Source organism: Arachis ipaensis, chromosome B6 (genome assembly GCF_059453495.1).
Source record: "Arachis ipaensis isolate K30076 ecotype BB chromosome B6, ASM5945349v1, whole genome shotgun sequence".
Taxonomy (NCBI): Eukaryota; Viridiplantae; Streptophyta; class Magnoliopsida; order Fabales; family Fabaceae; genus Arachis; species Arachis ipaensis.
This window is the reverse complement of record NC_142441.1, coordinates 11,310,458-11,317,266: the sequence shown is the minus strand read 5'-3', so window position 1 is coordinate 11,317,266 and position 6,809 is coordinate 11,310,458.

The window sequence follows — 6,809 nt, the reverse complement described above, 5'->3', positions numbered from 1 at the left end:
ATACCTCATCACTACAAACATGAAACACATTAATATTGTATCATTTTTTAAAGTTTTAATATATGGATAATGAGATACGTAACCTTCTTTTATTTGGTGAAAACACATAGGTTGCCATTTTAATATCTAGGTCATCCAAATCTATGTATGCAGGAGGCTTAAATAAAACTGGGATCTATTGCAAAATAAAAAAAAATGGTAAGATTATTAAGTTATGTAACCTTAGATGATTGATGCAAATTCTTGTGATATACAAACTTACAGATGGCCATTCAATTCTCCATTTATTGTGCTCAGTCATTTTGTTGTATAGGGAATGCATGCTAATAGAATATCCACTTGATGTACTCTTTTTTAAGAGTGTCTTTTGCTCTTCGGTTAGAGATTTGTGTGAGGCCCTCAGTATAGTTTTTTTATTTTTTAAAAATTTGTCTTTAATGGAGACAGTATTCACACCAATCATATTCTTAGACAAATATGGATTCCAGACAATTCTTCTCTTGGCCGTAGATACCTTCTTATCGTGTACACTTGTATGCTTTGATGCTTTCTTATTTGTACCAGAGTCAAACTGATGATGTTGTGGAGACTTTAGCAGTTTAAAAATTTCATCGGTATCTCTTGAATTAGTAGATTGAAAAAGATATAAGAGAGTAGGAGGCCAAAAATTTGTGACAGTTGAACCTACGATAAGTGATGGTGGAAATAGGTTGTATAGCGATGGATGCATGGTTGTCGGAGATTGGTTAGAATATACTGCAACAGTATAAAAATCGTGGTATATTGATTAGAAATATTGGGGTATGTGAGGTATATAGTTGAAGTACAAATAATATAAGAGTTGGTTATCAATAACATTAATGCTAACCTCTCTCGTGTCTCTTTTTTTCTCGCTACGTTAAGGTTGTCCAAATAATTTTCGCTTACCCATGTCAAGCACCCAAGCATATATGTAACACAATTAGAATAATATTGTGAATATAATTTTCTAACGACATGTTAAAATATATCTTTATATATAGTTTAAATTTTTGCTTGCTCAGTCTTTATTTTTGAGAAATTATCTTTTAAAAAGATTTTATTATTGCATATTTATATCATATCATATAATTACAAAGTATGTGCATCTTTTATGAGTGTAATTTAAAAAAAAATACTATTTAAAGTAGATATTATTTTTATTTTAAAATTATTCAAAGTAAATATTATTTTTATAATTTATTATTACTCTTCGTGATAATAAATATATTATTTTTTAACATTATATATTATTGAAAACTTATTATTTTTATTGAGACATTATTCATAGTATATATTATTATTTAAATTTACGTTATAATAAAAATATAATTTTTAATAATAAATATATTTTTTTAAAATTATATATAACTAAAAACTTATTATTTTTATCTAGAAATTATTTATGATAGATATCAATAATCAAACTTATTACTACTCTAGTGATATTATCATTTAAACTTGTAATTTTTATATATAATATTGATTTTGACTGAATATATGATTTATTTAAAAATAAAATCTGTATGATTTATTTTGATTATAATACTAATAAGATTGTCAATAATTAGATTGAATTTATATTTAATATAGATTCACTTTAAAATGATATATAATAGCGACTCTCTTTTATCATTATTATGTATTTTTTCTAAAACACATAAAATCATAAGCTAATTATAATGGTAAAAACACGTAGAAATAATCAGACTGCTTCTGTTGAGGCAAGTTCTATTCCTAATATGAAGAACCATCAAGAATCAATAGAAATTTTGAACATGTACGTAATAATTATTATTTTTATTGTTCTTGTTTTATAAATTTGTTCTCAATATTCTTTTATTTTCTTTTAATAACGAGCCTTTTCATTCACTTCTTCAATTAAAAAAATATGAATTATATTGTAATATTAATTAATTTAGTTATATAAATTTATCTCAAAAGAAAACGGGAAAAAGATTTTTTGTCATTCATAAACCTATCCAAATCCTTGTTATTCTAATCAATCCCGTTTTTTGGCATTATTAACATGTTTCTCTTCTTGTTATTTAAATCTAGCATATAAGAATTTTTGGATTTGATTCATGTATGGCCCTTTGTTACCATCTCTCTTCTGTTGACTTACAGGAAAATTCTTTGATTTAAAAATATGTGTATGGTATTATTTTTTACTATAAAAAATATTAAAAAAAAGATGCCTAAAAATTATAAAATAAAAATATGAGCATACATGATATGATTATGTATTTTGGCAAAAAAAAAAGTAAAAAGGGTTTAGGATTTGGTCACTCACTCTTCGCCGTCGTGACTCACTCACTCTCACTTTATCACTGTTCTGCCTTCTGCGCCTTTGTCATCTGTCCTACACCACCGTTCTCTCTGCTGGTCGCCTGCGTCTCCTTCGTCTAATCGGCTTCACACATAGTTGCACATAATTTTACTATCTCCGTTGCTTCTCTTTATTGTCGCAAATTCGCTCTCTTTTCTGCCTTGCTGTCTTGCCGTAGTTCGTTGCGTTGTCACCGTTTATCGTGTCCTCAGCAATTTGTCCTACTATGCACACAGTCGCACACGTCCCTGGGTTTGTTCCAAAGTGGTGACAATGACATGTCTCTTATATCTAGACTCTGGTTACGGTGAATTTAGATTTGTAATTTGATGAATGATTTTTTATGTTCTACATTTGGGTGTTTATTGTGAATTTCAATTTGTCATTTGATTAATATCTCACTATTATCTTTATTTTTACATCCTTGTTAACTTTTTTTTAGCGTTACAGTGAACACGATCCATTGAAGGACAAAGTGACTTTGGATTCATTAGCCAATTCAATTGGTCAATTGATTTAACTAGTCCAATCTCTTGTTCAACATTTGGAAAATAATTCTAGCTCCCCCTCTAAGGTGTTTAAGGTCTTTGGTTCCAATTCTAATACTCTTACTCAACAAGGTAGTGCATCGAGTAATCCATTGTTGCTATGTTCTATTGAGAACGCAAAGACGGATTTGTCTACTACTAAAAAAAAGAAGAGACTCACTTGCTCCAATTAATGTTCTTGGACTAGAGCTACCTATTGTGAGTACTAAGTAATAAGTAGTTTAGTTTTTATTATTATTATTTCAATAGTAATAGGTTTTTTTATATTTAGTGGGTGTGACGTCGGGATTTTTGCCAGTAAAGAATGTCATAAAAACAGTTGCGTTGTAGATATAGTCTCTAAACCGACAAAAATCCCTTTCGTACAAACGTTTTGGTTGTCACAAGTAACAAACCCCTTTTTAAATTGATAACCGAGTATTAAACCTCGGGTTGTCTTCTCAAGGAATCGCAGGGAAGTATGTTCGTATTATTGGTTATGAGTTTGTAAATTGGGGTTTAGGAAGTAAGGTGGGAATATGTTATATGACAAGTAAAATAAAATAATAATAATAAAAATAAACTCTTGGCAAGGTATGAAGACTGGAGGTCCTATCCCAGTTATCCTTATCAATTGTAACGAGAATTGGATTTTTCTCCCACTTTATTAACCTCTAACTATGAAGGTAAGTTAAGTGGATGAATTAATTCTTGAAGAATTCCAATTCTCAATCAACAATGAGTTTGATAACTCAAGAGTCACCAATTATTTAACCAAAGCCAAAAGGGAGAAAAATATCTAAATTAAATTAAAGGCAAAGCAATCTTAAATCTGAAATACCTCAAATAATATTAATTAAGAAAATCATAACATGAATGTAGCATAAGCCAAATAGGCAACATAACTAATATAAGCATTAAAGTATCTGAACGTAAGAGATAAATATAAAGTAAAAGAACGTTGAACCTGGGATTGAGAGTCACTCCTAAAACTAAGAGAAATCCTAAATCCTAATCCTAAGAGAGAGGAGAGAACCTCTCTCTCTAAAAACTACATCTACTCCTAAAATTGTGAATGGTGTGAGCCTCTTTATGAATGGATGCAGTCCCCCACTTTATAGCCTCTAATCTGTGTTTTCTGGGCCGCAAACTGGGTCAAAAACAGTCCAGAATTCGCTGGTTTCGAATTTTTGCCATGCTGGATTTTCGTCATTGCAATGCGGCCGCATGGATTACGCGGTCGCATCGCTTAGCGTCAGAGGAACTATAGCATATTATATATCAAATCGAAGCCCCGGACGTTAGCTTTCCAACGCAACTGGAACCGCGTCGTTTGGACCTCTGTAGATAAAGTTATAGCCGTTTGAGTGCAGAGAGGTCAGGCTGGACAGCTTAGCAATTTCTCCAACTTCTTGCATTCCTTCCACTTTTGCATGCTTTCTTTCCATCCTCCAAGCCATTCCTGCCTTATAATATCTGAAAACACTTAACACACATATCAAAGCATCTAATGGTAATAAAAGAAGATTAATATTAGCAATTATAAGTCCAAAGAAGCATGCTTTCAATCAAAGCACATAATTAGGAAGGTAAATGTAAAACCATGCAAATAGTATGAATAAGTGGGTAAAGAGTAGATAAAAACCACTCAATTGAGCACAAGATAAACCATGAAATAGTGGTTTATCAGGGTGCATGTATCTTTTAGACCAACAGCTTCGATGAGTTTGGACAATACTGAACTTGCAATTACAGCATACTTATATGGTTATCTATTGGTGGATAAGTAAGTAAACTTAATCAGCATATTGTTTTTTAACAGTGTTGTGGATTTGTTTAGCTGAGATGTATTCAGGAGTTTGATGCCAGGCAAGCCAATTGATTCTCTTGTGCTACAGAGTTAGGCCTGGCAGCATGGACCCTATCCGCGGGTACCCAACCCGGTCGAGTAGGGTTGCCAACCCGATCCACTGTGGAGCGGGTTGGCTTGCGGAGCGGATAGGGTGCGGGTTGATCCTCAACCCTACCCGCCCTACCCGCACCCTCCATAATATGTATTATATATGTTTAAAAATGTTACATATGGGAGTTGAACCAAGGACCTTAAGAATATGCAAAAGGCTCCTGGCCACTGAACTAAATTTATAAATATGTAAACTTTACTTATTAAATTTATCAAAACTTTACAAAAGAAGGAGAGATCAATTCAAAAGCAAGAGCAACCCTCAGTCAAACAAATAAACGGTGTCGTTGTATGTTTAGGGTTGAAATAAAGAAAAGAAGCAGCCTTCAGTCCTTCACTTTCTCCTCTTCGAACCATGGAAGCCTTCGCACACTAAGCCCTAACCCATTCGCCGAACAGCTTCGTCTTCATCTCACTCACCGTCTTCGTCTGCACTCTGGGTGTTCGTCTTCTTCGCCTGTCTTCTGCTCGCCGTCGTCCTCGTCTGTCCTCTGCTCGCGCCGTCGTCTTAGTTTGGTCGCCGAAGGTCAGCACTGCCTGCTCACTGCTCTCTGTTCTTTGTTTTTTTTTTATTTTTTTCATGCGCTCTGGTTCTGGGTTTCTGCTCACTGCTCTATTCTTCATTTTGTTGTGTTAGGATTTTTGTGTTTGTGCTACTTGTTATTGAACTGTGTTGTGATTTTGTGTTTGTGTTTGTACAGATTCATCTGGTGATTCTGCTCGCCGCCTCAGATCGAAGGTTAGTGCTTGCTCACTTGTTCTTCATTTTTTTTTTAATTTTGTTAATGCTTTGCTTGGTATTCTGCTGTGCTGCTATTTTGTGGGTGGGTTGTAATTATTTTGGATTCTTCATTCAGATCGAAAATTTTACTGAGATTAATATAAACGGTGCAACATGAATGATGGTTCAGCTTTAATTTATACTGTCATATATTTAAATGTGGCATTAAAAAATAGAATGACGTTGAATAAATACTTTTGTAGGCTTATTAGTTTGAAAATGGCAGCAGAGATCTGAAAATTAAAGAGATTATTCCATTAAGAAATAATTAATAAAGTTTGAAATGATATGACATGAATTGAGTAGCTTTGTGTAGTGATGTGTTGCTTTGTGTAGCTTACCATGTTGTTATGTGCTGCATCGTGCTTGTTTTTTCCTGTATGTTATCGCCGTTTATGTATCTGCATCTTCTTCACTTGATCTGAGTTGTACTAGTCCTTTTTATTATCATTTTTCTTGTGGATTAAATGGAAAAATGTTGACTGCAATTGAATTATAGAGGATTAATTAGGATACTTTGTAGTTGTGATTTTTATGTTGTAGACTTAGCTATTTTTCTAATGGAAGTTAAGTTGATATAGAAAGGAACTTTTTTTTTCTTTTTATTTTATTTTATATGTATGTGTGTGTAAATTGTATATCTGATTATCTGTACAAAGTGTATTTAAACATGTCACATATATATATTTGTAGGGAATTCACTTCGAAATGTCAAGTACCAATATGGATGTAGTGGCACAAGATGTGGCTGCAGAAGAACAACAACAAGAACCTCTGGTGGAAGCAACTGCTAATTTTGTTCCAGATGAGTCCGCTTCGATTGAAAATAGCAACAAATCGAGTGTGAAGAGTGTTTATTGGCAATACTTTACTCGATTTCAAGAGGAAAAAGATTGGAAGGCAAAATGTAACCATTGCAAATCTGTTCTTGGAGCCAATCCAAGAAATGGAACTACAAATTTGAAGAATCACGTGCTCTACTATTGTAAAAAGATCAAATTAGCAAACTCTAGGCAATCAACAATTGCTGATTCATTATCTAAACATGCAAGTGCTGTGGATACTTTTGTATTTGATCCATCTTATACAAGAAGGTGTATTGCCAAGGCCATATGTATGCATGAGTACCCTTTATCTTTTGTGGAACATGTTGGAATGAAGGCATCAATGCAACCAACTTTTAAGGTGCCT